At 40.7% G+C, this 19898-nt stretch overlaps 1 long non-coding RNA gene across 2 annotated transcripts in view; it reads left to right on the plus strand.

Annotated features, from left to right (window-relative positions):
• The first annotated feature begins 11706 nt into the window (after nucleotides 1-11706).
• Nucleotides 11707-19898, plus strand: part of LOC122424520 — a 193775-nt gene continuing 185583 nt past the window's right edge. The window contains exons 1-2 of one of the 2 annotated variants that reach the window (XR_006264457.1): nucleotides 11707-12119; nucleotides 13128-13396. This is a non-coding gene — a long non-coding RNA (uncharacterized LOC122424520). The remainder of the gene's footprint in view (nucleotides 12120-13127; nucleotides 13397-19898) is intronic. The other variant, XR_006264456.1, reaches the window with a different exon arrangement.

Here is a 19898-nt window from a genome sequence, read left to right on the forward strand (position 1 = left end):
GGTATTCTCCAGGTAAGAATACTGGAGTGAGTTGCCTTTTCTTCCCCAGGGGATTTTTCTGACACAGAGACAGAACCTGGGTTTCCTGCACTGCAGGCAGATTCTTTACCATCTGAGTCACCAGTGAAATCCAGACGTTCACTATGGAGATCTTAAAAATATATTTTTCTCAATGTCATTTTGATACAAGTGGTTCCATTATGCTGAAATATAAGGTACAAAGACAAAAGAAATTCCTCATAATGCCACTGCTGAGGGAGTTGGACTTTTCTCCCTTGCCTTTTGCCCTTGGAGATGGTTTTTCTTAGACAAATTCTGCCTGGAATAATTCTGAGTATTAGAGGAAGATAGACTAGAGGAGGAGAGAGAAGACACATTTTTGTTGGCTTTCTACTCTTACAGTTCAGCTATGTTTTCAATTCTCCTCATCTCTGAAGACTTGGAATCATTATAAATTCATGCAATGAGTTTAGAGTGAGAAGGAGATATAATATACACCTAGTTCCCACAGTTAATGGGTGGGCTTTCTTTGATTTGCCAATTAAAAAATATGTCACCTGGACTCCACTAGATTCGGAACTTCTTGAGGTCAAGTGCTGTTACAGACCATTTTGTATTCTTGTGACCTGACTGAGTGCCTGGCCCAGAGAGGGTGTATAGTCAATGATCACTGGATTAAGTTGCCCCATTTCTGCATAGTTCTAAGTACAGAACTACAGCAAGTGTAGAATAACATAAGATAAATTATAGTAAAATATTTAAGTGTAAGGATATTGTTTTAAAGATGGGGCACAGATATGGAGAGGTGATGTCACTTCAGGTTACAGAGTCAGAACTATGAGGACTGGCTTTAGGTCACAGCATCCCAGTATGAGGCTCTGCCCACCACAACCTTCATGTATAGCCAACAATATTTTTAAAGGTGACATATTACTCTTAAAATCTTGTTACTCAAATGATTACACTGTAACCCCTAATATCCTAGAATATGACCTTATTTGAATATGGGGTCTTTACAGAGGTAATCAAGTTAAAACGAAGTCATTGTGAGGGGCCCTAAACTTATGCCGGCATCCTTAGAAAAAGGAGAAATCTGAACACAGACATGAATGGAGCCAAGACAATGTGTACAGACCTAGGAAGAAGACGGTTGTATACAAGCCAAGAGGAGAGGCCAGGAACAGATTCTTCTCTCCCAGACCACACAAGGAGCTCCCCTTGCCAACCTTGATTTTGGATTCCTGTTTTCAGAACTGTATGATAGTACATTTATTGTTCAACATAGAGAGTCTGTGACACTTTGTTACAGCATCCATAGCAAACAAAAACAGATTTTGGTATTAGTCTTCTGCTGCTGCTGCTACTGCTAAGTCACTTCAGTCGTGTCCGACTCTGTGTGACCCCATAGACAGTAGCCCACTAGGCTCTCCCATCCCTGGTATTCTCCAGGCAAGAACACTGGACGGGTTGCCATTTCCTTCTCCAAAGCAAGAAAGTGAAAAGTGAAAGTGAAGTTGCTCAGTCGTGCCCGATTCTTCGCGACCCCATGGACTGCATCCTACCAGGCTCCTCTGTCCATGGGATTTTCCAGGCAAGAGTACTGGAGTGGGTTGCCATTGCCTTCTCCATTAGTCTTCTAGGGCTGCATAAAAAAATGCCACAGACTGGGTGGCTGAGACAATGGAAGTGTGCTATCTCACAGTTCTGGAGACTAGGAGTCCAAAATCAGTACGTCAGCATAGCTGCTTTCTCCCAAGGTCTTACCGGCAAAGATCTACTCCAGGTTTCCATCCTTGGCTTGTAAACGGTTGTCTTCACATTGAAAAGGTGTCCTTGCTGTGTCTACATGCCTATCCTTTTGTACGTTATAAAACGAGGAATGCTGTTTCCCTTCTTTTTCTCCTTAGGGATGTCTAAAGCAGTATCAGGCCTTCTCATGCTTGCCTCTTGGCACTTCCGTGTCTGTCACCGTGTAAAGGCTGCAGCATCACCTTTACACCCTCTTTCCGTGTCTCAGTGTCTTCCCTTCTCTTCTCACTCACTGCCGAAGCCAGCCCCGGGCTGCTTTTATCTGATTCCTTCTCCCAGAGTCTCATCTCCACCTCCCATATATTGGTTTTCTATTGCTATTTAACAAAATACCAGCAACTTTCTTAACACTTATTTGTTTGCTCACAGTTCTACAGACCAGAAGTCTCAGAGAGGTCTTCTACTTATGGTCTCACAAGGCTGAAATCAAGCTATCAGCCAGACTGGGGTCTTATCAGGAAACTCTGAGAAGAACCTACTTCCAAGATTTTCCAGTTGTTGGCAAAATCCAGTTTTTTTAGCAGCTGAAGAACCAAGGTCACCTTTTTCTTGTGCACTGTCATCTGGGGATAGGCTCTCAGCTCCTACAGGCATCTCCCAGGCCCTTTTCCATATCACCAACTCCAACTTCAAAACTAGAAACAGAATTTCTGTCTTGCATCCAACCCTGTTCACACTTGAATCTATCTGACAAACCTGAAGGAAACTGAGTTTTCTGAAGAAAACTCTGCTTTTGAAGAACTTACTGACTTTGGGTTAAGCCCTTTGAGATAATTTCCCTATTTCAAGGTCAACTGATTAGTAACCTTTATCACATCTACAAAATCCCTTTTACCATGTAATCACACGAGTAATACTAGGGGGTAAGGATCATGGGGGCCACCTTAGAATTTTCCTACCACATCCTACTATTCAGTCTAAGGAGAAACAGTGGATAAGAGACAAATAAACTTGATGGTTTCATACAGTGGTTGAAAATGCATACATCCCAAAGTAAGTTGGCATTTTAAATCTAAGGATAAAGTTAGAAAAAAACTGTCCACATGAGGAAGGCAGGCCATGTTCTTTGATCCAAGTTATTTATCAATCACAATTTTAAGAGAGGCTTTCAGTAATTAAGGACCTTCTTTGAGTCAGTCTTGATCCTTGGAAGAAATGCTATGACAATCCTAGACAGCATATTAAAAAGCAGAGACATTACTTTGCCGGCAAAGGTCTGTTTAGTCAAAGCTATGGTTTTTCCAGTAGTCATGTATGGATGTGAGAGCTGGACCATAAAGAAGGCTGAGCTCCAGAGAATTGATGTTTTTGAACTGTGGTGCTGGAGAAGACTCTTGAGAGTCCCTTGGACTGCAAGGAGATCAAATTGGTCAATCCTAAAGGAAATTAATCCTGAATATTCATTGGAAGGACTGATGCTGAAGCTGAAGCTCCAATACTCTGGCCATTTGATGCAAACAGCCGACTCATTAGAAAAGACTCTGATGCTGGGAAAGATTGAAGGCAGGAGGAGAAGGGGATGACAGAGGACGAGATGGTTGGATGGCATCACTGACTCAATGGACATGAGTTTGAGCAAACTCCAGGAGACGGTGAAGGACAGGGAAGCTTGGTGACCTGCAGTCCATGGGGTCTCAAATAGTCGGACATGACTGAGCATCTGAACAATGTTGTCACTTTTGAAGGCACAAGTTAATTGCTGCCATTATTCTGAGTGTTAACAATGATTCTCCAAAATGGGTTGCACCAAAGTGAAAGGCACTGAGTTTGATAACACGCACAGGTGCTGGTGATAGGGCTAAAAGTCAAATTCATGTGTGGACAGTGCAAGTCCTATGTTCTTTCCACAACCACATGCTTCTCTCTTTCCAGGAAAGCCCATTGAACATGTGTGGGATTATCTATGTAAGTGACAGCACTGTAAATCCAGCCTGCCTAATACAGTGATTCAAAGAGCATTTTGTTGTAAAATTAAGGTGATTCCATAGATGGGCTTGGAGGTGAGCTCCTCTAGGCCGCGCCCCTGACCTTGGACGTGGGGTAGGTCCTCTCAGCCATAGTAAAGTAATGCTCAAAATTCTCCAAGCCAGGCTTCAGCAATACGTGAACCGTGAACTTCCAGATGTTCAAGCTGGTTTTAGAAAAGGCAGAGGAACCAGAGATCAAATTGCCAACATCCGCTGAATCATTGAAAAAGCAAGAGAGTTCCAGGAAAACATCTACTTCTGCTTTATCGACTATGCCAAAGCCTTTGACTGTGTGGATCACAAAAAACTGTGGGAAATTCTGAAAGAGATGGGAGTACCAGACCACCTGACCTGCCTCTTCAGAAACCTGTATGCAGGTCAGGAAGCAACAGTTAGAACTGGACATGGAACAACAGACCGGTTCCAAATTGGCGTACATCAAGTTCCAAAAGGAGTACATCAAGGCTGTATATTGTCACCCTACTTATTTAACTTATATGCAGAGTACATCATGAGAAATGCTGGGCTGGAGGAAACACAAGCTGAAATCAAGACTGCCAGGAGAAATATCAATAACCTCAGATATGCAGATGACACCACCCTTATGGCAGAAAGTGAAGAAGAACTAAAGAGCCTCTTGATGAAAGTGAGAGAGGAGAGTGAAAAAGTTGGCTTAAAACTCAACATGCAGAAAACTAAGATCATGGCATCCAGTCCCATCACTTCATGGCAAATAGATGGGGAAACAGTGGAAACAGTGACTGACTTTATTTTCTTGGGCTCCAAAATCACTGCAGATGGTGATTGCAGCCATGAAATTAAAAGACGCTTGCTCCTTGGAAGGAAAGTTGTGACCAACCTAGACAGCATATTAAAAATCAGAGACATTACTTTGCCAACAAAGGTCCATCTAGTCAAGGCTATGGTTTTTCCAGTAGTCATGTATGGATGTGAGAGTTGGACTATAAAGAAAGCTGAGAGCTGAATAACTGATGCTTTTGAACTGTGGTGTTGGAGAAGACTCTTGAGAGTCCCTTGGACTGCAAGGAGATCCAACCAGTCCATCCTAAAGGAGATCAGTCCTGCGTGTTCATTGGAAGGATTGATGCTGAAGCTGAAACTCCAGTACTCTGGCCACCTCATGAGAAGTGCTGACTCATTGGAAAAGACCCTCATGCTGGGAGGGACTGGGGGCAGGAGGAGAAGGGGACGACAGAGGATGAGATGGCTGGATGGCATCACCGATTCAATGGACATGGGTTTGGGTAAACTCTGGCAGCTGGTGATGGACAGGGAGGCCTGGTGTGCTGCGGTTCATTGGGTCAAAAACAGTCGGACACAACTGAGCTGAACATAGATGGCAACATGAAGCAGGTACCCTACAATCTAGAAGTAGGGAGATTATATCTTCTTATGAAAGCATGCTGAAGTGAAGAAGACTGACAATAACAAGATCAAATAGGATGATGGTAAAAAAAAAGTAGACTCAAAGTAGCATTCTGGGCCAATATATCTCCCTCTCCTTGGGGGGGAAATGATGGCGTTTTTATACCGGAAAGACTTTGGAAAACAGATGTGTCTTTAAATAAGGCATACTAAGGCTTGACAGCAACACTCCGTTAAGTCCAATTTCCTCACTTGAACTCCAATTTATGATTTGGTATATATCCTTCAGTAAGCTGTTCTGTCTACGAAAGTAAACTTTGTTCCAGAACAAGATGCTTTCTTCCTTCATCTCTTTGTTAAATCAGTCAGTCAGTCAGTCAACAAACATTTACTGAACACCATTTATGTTCCAGATATTTTTTAGGTATAAAAGATAGCTTTGTCCTCCAAGAGCTTCCAGCAATTCAAATGATTGCTGTTCCCATTTTTTACCAGGTGACATTTAAAACAAGAAAATAAGATAAAGTTGACTAGTGATACCATTCAGAAAGAACCAGTGGAAACTGGGCAGGCAAAGAGTGATCTCTGAGAATTATCTCCAAGATCTAATCCAGTGCTGTCCAGTAGTACATCCTATGATGAAAGACATGTTCGAGACCTTCACTATCCCAAATGTGAGCCAGCAGCCACACGCGGCTCTTGAGCACTTGAAGTGTGACTAGTGAGACTGCTGTTGTTTAGTCACCCAGTCTTGTCTGACTCTTTGCGACCCCATGGACTGTAACTCGCCAGGCTCCTCTGTCCATGAGATATTCTGGGTAAGAATACTGAAGTGGGTTGCCATTTCCTTCTCCAAGTGTCCTTCTTGACCCTGTGAATGAACCCACGTTTCCTGCATTGCAAGTGGATTATTTAATTCTGAGCCACCAGGGAAGCCCAGTGTGACTGAGGAGCTGAAATTTAATTTTTACTTAATTATTTTAAATGTGATTACATGTAGCCGGTGAACAGTGTAGAAAATATACACAAATATGAAGCTGTTTTGAAACCTTTACAACTCCCCTACTTCTTGGCTTCTTAATGTAGTTCATCCAATATCTGAGGTATTTCCTCACGTAAATTAATCTTCTCAGATTAGTTTCTGGTATAAATTGTAAACATACTGCAAACCAAGAAATTTTTTGAGGTGCAATCACAAAGCAAAACAATATATTTTTAAACAAGCCAGAAAAGGTTATCAGCTGAGGAAGCATACCAAGGAATGGAAAATAATCAGTTGGATCACGTTATTTTAATCCCATGTCTGAATGTTCTAAGCAGACTCAACTCTTGTCATTTGGAGAAAGTTGCCAACATTTTCCCTTCTGTCCTTTGAGGAAACACGCCAAATATGCTTTCGTTTCATCCTATTTAGACAGTTGTTGTAATGCCTTTTCCTTGATGTTATCCCTGAACACGCAATTAACAGATTTCTACTGAGATGCCAGCTGCAATGAAAATTGTCTGTCACTTGTATGTTGCTTCAATTCTGGCTCACTTACCTTGCTTGGCAATTAGATTCTATAACGACTTTAAGCTTTTCTATCCCAACAATAAAACTCAATAGAATTTCAGTACAACCATTTTTTTTTCTTTTTTGAGTAAGTTTATTTCTTCTGTTCTTAGCCTCCACCATGCCTGCCATGCCACTCTTAATAGGCTTATGAAAGTTTTATGGATTTTTGGCCATTTTGCCTCTCTCTGGGCATTGTGATGCCAGAGATATCAGACATACATTTCCATTTGCTTCAGCCAGCAGCTCATCTTTGCTGGCTGTTTTATTAAACAAGTGTACATCATTGGGAAGGAGCCCTGAGATTTTCTGGCATGATAAGATGAACTATATATTGGGGATGTTGCTGCAGATGCCAGGCACCATCCTCTCAGATTCAGCAACCTAATAAGAATGTGTCCTTTGGGCATGGCAATAACTCTAGCATATGGCCCCTTCTCTCTCAGGGTCAAAGGAACAATACTTGAACTTAATGAGGATTTTTGAAAGGACTGGGGGCTCTTAAACACATTTTCAAGAAACTTTTTGGAAATATTCATGGAACATGGAATTTTAGAAAATATTAAATCTAAGAATGTGCAGTGGAGATAAGGATATATATCTCCTAGGACCTAGCTGTTCCATTTTTGGGCACTGACCATAGAGACATAGTTACCTATGTGCCCAAAGAGGCACATTCAAGAAGGACAAATATCAACATGTGAGATCTGCAAAACAGTTAAAACCATCCCAATGTTCATTTACAGGGAGATTTGTTTACAGGCCATTTCTATAATGGAATAATTTGTAATCGTTGGAAAGGATGGCACAGATTTCTAAGTGCTGACGTTGAGTGATATTTAAGATGATTTTAAGGAAAAATGGGGCTTCCCTGGTAGCTCAGCTGGTAAAGAATCCGCCTGCAATGTGGAAGACCTGGGTTCGATCCATGGGCTGGGAAGATCCCCTGGAGAAGGGAAAGGCTATCCACTCCAGTATTCTGGCCTGGAGAATTCCATGGACTGTATAGTCCATGGGGTCACAAAGAGTCGGACACGACTGAGCGACTTTCACTTTCAAGGGGGGAAAAGCAAAGTACACAACAGCAAGCTTAGTTTGCTTCTATTTGTGGCCTCAAAAAGCTCATTTATACTACGAAAACCCCAGATACCCATATATATGCTTGTGTATGCAAACAAAAATTTTGAAGACTACTTCAGAAACTGTGAAAAAAGTAGTTATTTGAAGGAGATAGATTTGCTATATTCTGTATTGTAATCTTTTGAAACCAGGAGCATGTGTTGCTTTTTCCAGCCAAAAAAAAAAAAAAAAAAAACCTTAATAAAAACATAACAAAATCATCTATAAGCCCATTATTCAGAAAACATGTTAAAATATTTTGGAGTATTCTGGGCTTTACTTTAGCTCATACATGGCCTATGTCAGATAATGTAGTACAGTCATTTTGTCATTTCTTTTTTCCCAAATAAAAATTTCTCATGTTAATAGAACAACTCTTTTCCTGTTTTGTTTTAATACACTTTGCTGACAACAAAATGCAAACAAAATAAAAAGCACCTATTTTAAGTGCATTGTGTTTTGACAAACATGGATAAAAGCATCCAGTATCATTTTTATCGGCTCCATAGAACTGTTCCTTACTAAACAGTGATTAGTAATAGAGACTAATTCAGGGATAAGTTAATAAACCAAGTGAGTCCAAATGGAGCCATTCCTGGAATTTCTGGTGGAAACACCATACTTTATTGCCAGTTTCCACAGATGGATTTTTAGGATGTTTCAAATGTTGAACTGTTATAAATAGGCTGAGATAAATGAATATTTTTTTTAGCTAAGTCATTGCATACATCCTTAATTACAGTATTTTCTTAGTATGAGATTCTAAAAGTAGAGATTCTGTAGGGAAAGATAGAAATGATATAGCTAGATTTCCTTCAAGAGAGAGTATGCCAAATTATCCTCCTGGGCCTTCAACTGTCTCTTTTTCTTTGCTCCATTTATTATTATTTTTGCTACATCAGGAAATGCAACCAGATATGTATTTGAGCACAGCTTACTAGCTGACCAAGTAGATACAAGAAGTTGGGATGCATTCAAAGAAACCATGATTTCACAGAAGGGAGATGGCTTGTACAAAGCAGGGTTGGATGGCTTCCATCTCTGGGCTCAAATGACTACTGTTTGCTCGGCTAGGAGTTGACTTCCCTCACTTGCAGGATTGGTCCTTCTTCTCTCCGAGGTGGCTGGTGCTCACCTGTCACCTCCTCAGCGGGGTTTCCCTGTCCAGTCAGGTATATCTGTATCCCTGTACCTCTCCCTTGCTTTTTTCCCTCCATAACACTTCTCCCCTCTGGCCTGCAAGTTACATTTCTGTTTTGTTTGTTCTGTCTCCCTATGAAAATGTAAGGTTCATTTGAGCATGGATCAGTGTTTGCTAACTGCCGCGTGTGTGCAGTACAGTACAGGCCTCCAATAATGTGCTGAATGAATGAGAGCCATACTTGACAGCACAGAGAACACTCTGACACGCATGCTATCACTCAATCATCATAACATCAGGAGACATCAAGAGGGCTCATTCCATGCCTGATCTTCCGAAACAGGGAAACTAGATCTTCAAAGAAGCAAATGACTTTCCCAAGGTCACGCATACCTCTTCCAAATCCAAGTTCAGCTTTCTTTTCACCTCACTTGGCACCTCTCTAAGCACACGGTTACAGGCTCTATCTTTCTTCAAGGAAATCATCATATTCTCTCATCAGTGGAAAAACAGTACAGGTTACAACAGCTGGGCCACAGACTTTGTAGCATAAAGGGACGGGAGTCAGGAGATACAGATTGTAATGCTGACTCAGCCTCTGAACCACAGATGCAGTGTCAGTAAACATGTTTCCTCTCTATGGGCCTCATTTTCATCCTTTATCAAATGAGAAGGCCAGATCATATGGTCTGAGCCCTTTTCTAGCTTTACTCATAATGACCTAAAGGGACATCTCTAACCTTGGACCAGTAGATGTTGGCCATCAGTGGAGGCCAGTCCTCCTGCATTTAAATTCATGAACCTTAATTGTTTCAATACATCTTAAGGTCTATAAAGGCCCCAGTGCAAGAAAGTGGGTCATCACCTACATGCTTGCTTATTGCAAGAGAAGGTATCAGGATGAGATACTTGATTTGAGTGTGTAAGCATTTTTTCTACTAGGATTCTTGTAGTCACAAGAGATGGAAACCTGACTCTAACCAACTTATGCAAAAATAAGAGTTTATTGGCTCATTATCCTGAAAATTTCAGGGGGATGTTAAGCTCTGGTTGGGGCTCGGTCATGGCCTCAAGCAGAGGCATCAGAACTGTCTCTCAGCTCTGCGTCCCTCTCTGTTGACAAAGCGGCTGTCAGTTGCTCCTGACTTACATATTATCCTCTCAGCTCACTTGAGTCTTCCCAGGATTCCCATCAGAAGGAGCAGGAGTGGATCTGACTGGCCTGCGTTAGAGGCATCTTTCCTCTGAGACGGTCTTTATGGACTGGGAGATGAAAGACAGAGACTGGCTAGGCTTGACTATTGCATCCACCCACGCACCACAGTACTTCATCTTCTCTCATTCTTGGACCGTAGCTTGCCAGGCTCCTCTGTCTATGGGATTCTCCAGGCAAGTATATCGGAATGGGTAGCCATTTCCTTTTCCAGGAGATCTTCCCGACCCAGGGACTGAACCCATACTTCTGAGATCTCCTGCCTTGCAGGCAGATTCTTTACCTCTGAGCTCTTCTCTCATTCAGACCATATGAACTGAGAGAGGGTAAGAGGAGTTTCTCCCCATGAAAACAAAGGTACTTACACTAGGAGAAAGTGGGTGTGGACTTGGCAGGAAAAAAGAACAAAAGTTCACTCTTTTGCCAACCTCACTTTTGCTTCCTTCTACCTCTTCAAACAGCTGCAGGATATGGATTTTGTTCTTGTGATGCTTATTGAGGAATTAGAGTATTTTAAAGTTCATTGGATTATGAACTACTAGGGGAGGGAAGGGAATTCCCTCACTCCCCACAGATATCCAGGGCTTTTCAAACAACACAGCTAGTTGTCACTGCTTTAGAAAAACAGCCAGAAATGCTTGCCTTGGAACTGCCCAGGCTTGCTAGAAACATGGCAGGATGCAATGGACAGAAATGTGTCTCAGCGAGATATTAGATGGGTCAGACTACTGATGGCCCTCGTGTGCAGGCCCAAGGAATGAGGCCCAACAGATTCTGTCAGTTTCCTGGGAGTTGGAAAGCTTACCAGTTATATAATCTGGAATCTTTAGAAGAGCCAGTTATTCAGGGTCTACAGATTGAGAGGAAGACATTTCCCGTGTCCTTGTTTCCCCTTCAAAGGACACAGAAAGACAAGCTTTCTACGAACTAATCTCTCTTCCTTACCAGCAAACTCCAAAGACAACTTTAAACATTTAAAAAAATATTTTCTATTCTGTCTTAGCGAGAAAGGACCAATTGTGAAAAAGTGTAGCAGTGATAGAAGATTGAATGATAGACTGATTTGACTTCTCCAGTCCTGTATCTAATCATACCTGTTCTCAAAGACCACTGCACATCATGCAAGCTCTAGGCCTTGTGTCTGGCACTGGGAATGCAGAGATAAAAGACTTCGTCCTCGTCTCCTAGGTGGTAATGGTTTCTGATTGGGGTCATCATAGACTGAAGCTTAAGAAACTCTAGGAATTGAAATCAGGAATTGGCAAAACACAGCTCACAGGCCAAGTCTAGCCCACCATCTATTTTGGTCAATGAAATTTCCCTGGAACGTACACTAGCTGGTTTTCCTGCATCAATGGTAGGATTAAGTAGCCTAAAATATTTACTGTCTGTAGCTTCCCAGGTGGCACAGTGGGAAAGAATCTGCCTGCAATGCATGAGATGCAAAAGACACAGGTTTGATCCCTGGGTCAGGAAGATCCCCTGGAGGAGAAAATGGCAACCCACTCCAGTATTCTTGCCTGGAGAATCCCATGGACAGAAGAGCCTGGCAGGCTACAGCCCACAGGGCTGCAAAAAGTTGGACCTGACTGAGTGACTGAGCAACACACAGCATGTCTTCAGAGAAAGTTTTCCAAGCCCTGACAGAGACCACAGATATGATGGTGATGATGGCATCTGAGGAGGTGGTCTGAGAAAGGCAATACCAGAGGTGAGACAGGACGGATGCAGAGGAGTTAACCAAACAAGCCTGAGAATTCAGAGGAGGCCAAGGCAGGACTCCTCATGCCAAGACAAGGAGATAAGAGGGAGCACAACAAGTCCTGGGACAGCTGGAGTGTGGGATCCACAAGAATGGCCAGACCAGAGAAGTACACTGCGGCCACACTGCGATTCTTCGGAAGTCAAGAGGAGTCCAGTAAGTGTAAGCAGGTCAGGGGCTGATCAGGTTTGCATTTTTCAAAGTTCACGCTGCAGTAGTGTAGAAAAAATGGGTTGAAACAGGACTGCTTCCTTTCCCTCTATTCTCCCTTCCTCCATCTCTCAAACTATTCAGCCCCTTGGAAGCAAGTCAGTATAAATGTCCAAAGCCATCTAGTCTGTACCCTGTTGGCCCTGGATACCCCAATAACCTCACGGCCCATCCGTTCTGGGAGGACCTGGTCCTTTCTCACTCAGGCCACCTCTACCACAGTGTAATGCAGGAAGGAGTATGGGAAATGGAAGGCTTAAGAGGCCATATTCCCAGTTGGCTTGTGCAACCCCCTCAGCCTCCAGACAGAAATGTGAGTGGCAGTAATTGGATAAACAGCTTAATTTAATAGTAACAGAAGAACTGGGCCTAGTACAAGGAATCTCATTGTCCTTTTTTTCTCAAAGTGACTTTCCTTGCTATGCACTGTGATGCAGCAACACCATTGGAAATGCAGAGAAACACAAGGGATTGATTTTGCCTGGCAAGAAGGTCAGACTGCAAGAAGCTATTTTAATAGTTATTCTATCAAAGAGATGTAGGGAAAAAAAATAGAGATAGATCAGAACTGGGTAGGGGAAGTCTGAGGGAGGAAGAAGGGAAAGAATATGTGTTTCCTGTTTGTTTCTAGAAGTGAGACACACCTTTACAAAATAATTAATAGCTATCTCTTAATTTCAACCTGAATTAGGTAATTCCTTAATATACTTTGGGCTTTATTTCCTCTTTATTAAAAAAAAATCTTGATAGAGACATATTTTTTACTCCCTTTACTTGTAAAGTTACTAAAATTTAAATTTACCAAATATTTTCCAAACTTAAATTCATGAAAATTCCTTCTTTAAGACTTTTAAAATCCTTGTCTCCCTAGACAGAGACCTTGAAAACCTAAACTTCTAATTCCAGGCAGGACTTACCTGTGTAAACAGGTAAGTTGAACCTTCCTGTCTCTTTTCTCTTTCTCTTAGGTATGAGCCAGACCTTGCATTCAGCTCTCTGGTTCTGATAATTCTTATTCATCATTCAGTCATAACAAAGGTACCAGCCAGTATGGATATGAAACCTCACCTGAAAATATCAACAGAAGATGGTCCAGTTCTAAGAAATGGGTATCCTGAGGGGATGGAATCACATCGGCTGCTGACCTGGCCAAGATCTGTTATTCACTAAGCTGTTTTCACCACGCTGCTGGCAGTACTATGGCCCTACAGCCCTAGCAGACACTGAGAGACGGAAGGTATTTTCTAGACACTTCCCAATTAAATGCTCAAAAGTTGGTAAGCAGTGGCAGGAATAACCATATCCAACAGTAAAAGTCCTTCTGAGATGATTCTGGAATATACCACCCAGAAGCTTTGACCTTGCCATTTAGACTTCACTTAATAAACTTGCATTGCCTGCACTGTTTCATTCATTAAGCCATTGGAGGTGTAGGGAAACAATTCAGATAACAACAAAATAGCCCAGAGAAAATTTATGCATGTATGAACCAGTTTCAACCCTTGACTGAGACACCTTGTCTATACCCTTTTCCCTCAACTTTCCTTCTGCTCCTCTTTTTCTACACAACATGGGGTCAGGAAGGTTCTTAGGAGAAGAATGAATGAATGCTATTTGCTGTTTGCTATGGAATGAAATAAAGGCTTCACTGTTGAACAGACTCAAGAACTCAGGTTCTGAAGCGACATGTGCAGATGTGCAACTTCCCCTTCCTTTGTGTACAATCTCACTGAACACTGGGCAAGCGATTTCCCCTTTCTGAGCCTTAGTTTTATCACCTATAGCATGATGAGGGTGGTAGTCCTGACTTGACAGTACTGAGATGATTCCATCACATAAGAAGGGTCAGCTCTATGCCTGGGTATTGTAGTTCTAGTCTGAAAATCAAAGAACTTGCAGACAATGATACTCGTTATAAGGTGAGCATGTTACAGAGTTGTGGGCACTGTTCTGTCACCAACATCACCAAGTTGCTCCATCCATCCCTCCATCAGACGTGTGTCAATCACTTCTTATGTCGAAGTCATGGCAAATGGCAGCAGATGGGAGGCAAACATGAGTGGTTGGTAGGCTGTGAGTGGAGAGGACAAGTAGTAGACTGTGGCCTGAGTTTTAATTCAGTAAATATTCACTCAACTCAGATCACACACCAGATATGATAATTGTGTGTGAAACATCATGGAAGACATTTATGATTACTGCCCCCAAGGACACAATTCTTATAATTAGGATTTAGGACAGATTTTAAAGTGTAGGAAGGATATTCTGGTATAGAAAGAAAAGCCAGGAGAAAACCAGGGAGATGCAGACGGAAGTGAAGGCATATGCTTTACATTCAATTAGACATCAGGCCTGGCTCTTAAACTGTCTTCTCTGTTATCTCTGCATAGTGAAGTGCCACCTAGTATCCACCTTTCATGTTCCATCCTCTGAGAAGTCTTTCAGCATCATCGAAGGCAGACAGAAGGGCTCTCTCTCTTCTCTAATCTAATACCTTGTCAGTATAAGGTTCCTACAGCACTTACTATGAACCACTTTGATTACTTAGATTGGCTGTCCATGCTGATCAAACTCCACTTGAAAATGTCTGTCATGACTCAGTGCTTCTTGAATCATGGCAGCCACACAGCTGAATCGAAAAATCAAAAGCGGCATTCGCCTACCCTGACTACCATGTGCTTACAAACACAGCTGTACATAAATTATGAAATCAAGAACTATTTACCTTTTCTTCCCAACACATTACTGCTACATTATTTCGATGGAGACTCAACAAGGGAACTTCAACAGGACACCAGGAGGTGCAGCTGTGTTTCGAAATGCTGCACAATGCTTGAATAATCCGGAGTTTACATTAAATACCTCTCAGTATTAACAAGATGCAGGACAAATTGTTTGCTGACAAAGCCTATGCCTTTGGATAGGATGAACTCTTCTCGGTAGCTTACATTTTTACACTGGCAAAGCAAGTCGTCACAGCCAACACCCTTGGGGGCCTGGAGACTGTTTATCTTTCTAAGAAGCCAGGTACAACCAGGCGGCTGAAATTGTTCAAATACAGTCCAGAAACAGGCCAAGTGTTTCATTTTTGCCACAGGGGCCAGTATCTTGGTTCTCAATTTGCAAACACTAAGGATGTTTGTTTTCATCTTCTTTACTTAGAAGACAAATGTAGTTTACTCTTTCAAGAGGATATTTTAAGGCCATTCATTTCCTTTGACTTTGAACAGAAGTTGCAGAGAAGGACCAGTAATGTTTAAAAGCTGGGTTCCTTTTGTGAGTAAGTTCTAATATTATGAGGCATGTATATACATGAGGCCATGTGCTAATATTATGAGGCATTCAAGGGAATTCCCAGGTTCTCATCTAGGAGCTGAGCTAGGTCAGCAGAGGCTGGTCATGTTTGATGAAGAAAGATCATCTCAGTGGATTTACTTCTGGGTCCAGATAAACTGATGTGTCCAGCAAAATTGTTGTGATCTTTCATGGACTTTACTCACATAGACTTGGATTTACCATTAACTAATTTAGAGACAGCTAAAAAAACTAGATAGGCAGTATAATATTTAATTCTCCTGGGTCTTTATTTTGTTTTTTCCCACTTGACTTAGCAAGATAAAGGCAAAAGATTCCTGAATGTATGCCCCATCTCTTAAGCTACCCTGGTGGCATTTACATATAACTGAAAATTGCTATAAATCCTTCTTAATCTTTTTGCTGGTGAATTGCTAGAAGAAACTGGAATACTTTATCTTGGCCTGGTCCCAGCTCCATTTAAAATGCCAGGCACAGCAGGGCTGAATTTGTTCATGTTCAGTTGAGGACAGGGAAGCAGAGGAAGTTGTGTAAGGAGTTGGAAATGGATGTGGTGAGGGGGTAAGGCCTGGGGGAGGGCCACAGCAAATCCCTAACAAAAGGTAGTTTATTTGTTCCACCAAATATGCCTTTCAAGAAAGGCCATTTCTAACCTGCAGCAAGTTAACAACTGAATGGAGATTGCAAAGATAGGGAATTGTTTTGCGTTTCCAATTCATTGAACTTGTAGCATCTGATCTTACTGTTAAATTCAGCAAGGAAAAAGTAACCCACCTCTCCAAAGTGAAGATAACTGGAGGGAAAAAAAAAAAAAGATGATAAAGGTTGTATTCAAAAAGGAGTAATATCATGCAGAAGAAAGAAAATAGGTTTTATCTCATGTCATATATAAACATCAAGTCAAAATGGATGGAAAGCTTAAATATAAGACCAGAAAAACTCCTTGACATTGGTCTGAGCAATGATTTTTTGGGGAAGGGTGTGCTACATAGCACAGCAATAAAAAAAAAATAGACAAATTGGTTGCATCAAATTAAAAAGCTTCTGAACAGCAAAGCAAACAATTAACAGAGTAAGGAGACAACCTATAGATGGGAGAACATATTTGCAAACCACACATACGAAGGACAGGGAAGCCTGGTATGCTGCAGTTCATGGGGTCACAAAGAGTCAGATGCGACTTAGAGACTGAACAATACCACCACCATATAATAAGGGGTTAATATCCAAAATACAAAAAGAACTCAAACAACTCAAACAGCAAGAAAATAACCTGATTGTAAAAACAGACAAAGGACCTGAATAGACATTTTTTACAAGAATGCAAATAAATGGTCAATAGATATATGAAAGGTGTGGAACATCACTAATCATCAGGAAAATGCAAATCAACACCAAAATGAGATGTAACATCACACCTGTAAAAATGGCTATTATCAAAAGACACAAGATAACCAGTGTTTTTGAGGATGTAGAGAAAAGGGAAACCTTGTATATCACTGGTAGGAATGTATATTGGTACAGCTGCTACAGAAACCAGTATGGTGATATCCCCCCAAATTATGAAAAGAACTATCATATGATTCAGCAAATTCACACTTTATGATGTCAGTATATCAAAGAGATAGTTCTACCCCCATGTTCACTGCAGCATTATTCAGAACAGCCAAGATATGGAAACAACACGTATACACATCCACTATGGAATATTATGTGACCATGAACAAGATGGAAAGCCTGCCATTTGTGACAGCAGGGATGGACCTGGATGACAACACGCTAAGTGAAATAAGCCAAACATAGAAACAAAATTTCTGTATGGTCTCACTTATATGTGGACTCAAAAACAAGGTCAAAATCATAGAAGCAGAGAGTAGAACAATGGTTACTAGGGGCTGGGATGGGTAGGAAAAATGGGGAGATGTTGGGTCAAAGAGTGTAAATTTGTTAATTGTGCCAGATGAGTAAGTCTAGAGATCTAATATAGAAGAATGATGACCATAACTAATAATACTGTACTGAACAATGGTAATAGGCTGAGAGAATAGATTCAGGTACACTCATCTCACTCAGAAAAGTGATAACTGTGATGGGAAGACACATTAATTATCTCAACTATAGTAATCATTTCACAATATATTTGTATATTAGATTATATTGTACACTTGAAATATTTACAATTCTTCTTTAAAAATTTAAAAATAATTAAAGGGAGTAAGATGGGATATGGAGAAACTTTAAGTGAAATTCATATGTGTGCATGTATATATATATATATACATGTGTATTTTTTAAAGACCTACATTTAAATCTTTGGTGTGCTACCGACTAGCTTCTAGGTGACTACAAGTCACTACTTTGACCTTGAGTGACTCTCCTTGAATTTCATTTTCCATAACTGTAACTGTGCCAACTGCACAGAGTTGTTGTGAGGTTGCAATTAAATACTATGTGTACCATGCCTGCTATATTCTATGCACCTATCAATAAAAAGCTTTAAAAATTATATTAGGCATTGTAATATCATGGATGACAAACAGGTTTAATTTCTAACTAGTTTTTAGTTATGACTGTGACTAGGCTTGGCAGAGTAGGGTGATTGATTATTGATGTCTGCTACTGGCACCAAATGAGGGATGTATTTGCCATCGAGAATCCAGTGAGAAGGTCATAAACTGTCGGAAGACCTGGTCTTTCAGCCTCCAATTAGCTGGATAACCTGGGAACATCTTTTATTCCCTCTGGCCCTCATTTTCTCTAATGTAAAATGAATGAGTAGAACTTTATGATCTCTTAGGTCTTTTTGAGTCTGAATATTCTTGTTCTAACCTAGAAAATATTATTATTGCTTCACAGGTTTGGAATGTTAATAAGATTCTTAAAAATGCTTTGCATGAAGTACATTTACATATGAGAAGTTGTTCTATGGCCCTGTTTTGAAGAATATTCACCATCACTCAAGTAAAAGAGTTTGTAGGTCTGTAAGTGAAGTAACATTTGAATCTTTTCTTACCTGCTGTGTGCTCTTATTTTCACCAAAATCTCTCTCGGCCTCAGTTTAGTCACCTGAAAAATGAAAGAAAAATTATTTCTGTACCCTCCTGATCCTCTGAGATGTGGAGCCAATGAATAAGGACATGTTTCATCAATACTTTGAACTTGTTAGAAGGGAGACCTTATGTAACTCTAAAGGACAAGTATTCACGTAAAAATGTTCTCTTGATATGATGCACATTAATATCCATTTGCTGTACTATGACTTTATTACAACAGAGTAACACTTTCAAAAGGAAAAGGACATTGGTTTATAAAACCCCAGACTTCATCATTTTCCCTTTGAGTTTCCCTTTCCCTTAGTGTAAATCCTACAGTCTCCAAAGTTAAAAACACAATCAAAGCTTAAAGATGCTTGGTATTGAAGTAATCTGCATAGTAAAAGTGGCCTCCATAGGGGTATATATATACACTTGCTACTTCAATACACTTAAAACCAACTCACTGTTGAAAATGTGCAAAAATCAGTCAACATTAAGTTGAAATATCTTGGTGCCATAAATATTAATAGTTATGACAATTGATCCTAGTGCCAGATTCTGTTCCTGTGGACAAAACCACAACATGAAAGACAGTCCATTATTCCTCAAAGCCAACTTTCCTAACAATGACTGAATCGAGGAAAGGAAAAAAAAAGATGCCCTGACTTTCACTTTAGCCCTACTTCTAGGACAGAGGAGACATGCCCAGCTAGGAAAACAGAATAAATGTGCTTCCTCTTGATCAATATGAATCAACAACTTTAGCACGGAGATATAAGAAGACAATTTCCACCATTTATTTTATCCAAATATATTTCTTTCTTTTCCTCTTCATGATAGATTCTGAGCAGTAATGATGAGAATGACTGAAATGACTACTGCAACAAGTTTTGAGGAAAGACCTCCATTTGTCTGTTTCAATGGAGGTGTCAATATGATAGATTCAAGAGAACAAGGCAAGTGAAACAAATGTGTATATGAAGATTTTTAAAGAACATGTCCAATAAACTGATCTAGTACTCTTGACAGACTGCTCTCCATTCCTCCCCTAGCCCATCCTTTGAGGTTATCAAAAAAGGCCACAGTGTGGAGAGTGAGACTGTATGAACAGACTGACAAGAGAGGCTTTTTGGGTGAGAGTTCCTGTATCTTGTGTGACTCTTCATCTTGTTTGTGGTTTTCTTTTGTTTTTGGAGGAAGGGAAGGCATTTTACCATGTAACCCAGAGTCAAGAAACTACAATCTGCAGGTCAGATCTGGTTTACTGCCTGGTTTGGTACAGTCATGAGTTCATAATGGCTTTTACATTTGTTAAATGCAAAATGTGGAGGGGAATTATAAATAATTTGTGACCAATTAAAATTCATTGTAAATCAAATTTCAGTGTCC

This window comes from Cervus canadensis, chromosome 22 (assembly GCF_019320065.1).
Source record: "Cervus canadensis isolate Bull #8, Minnesota chromosome 22, ASM1932006v1, whole genome shotgun sequence".
In the NCBI taxonomy this organism is placed as follows: domain Eukaryota; kingdom Metazoa; phylum Chordata; class Mammalia; order Artiodactyla; family Cervidae; genus Cervus; species Cervus canadensis.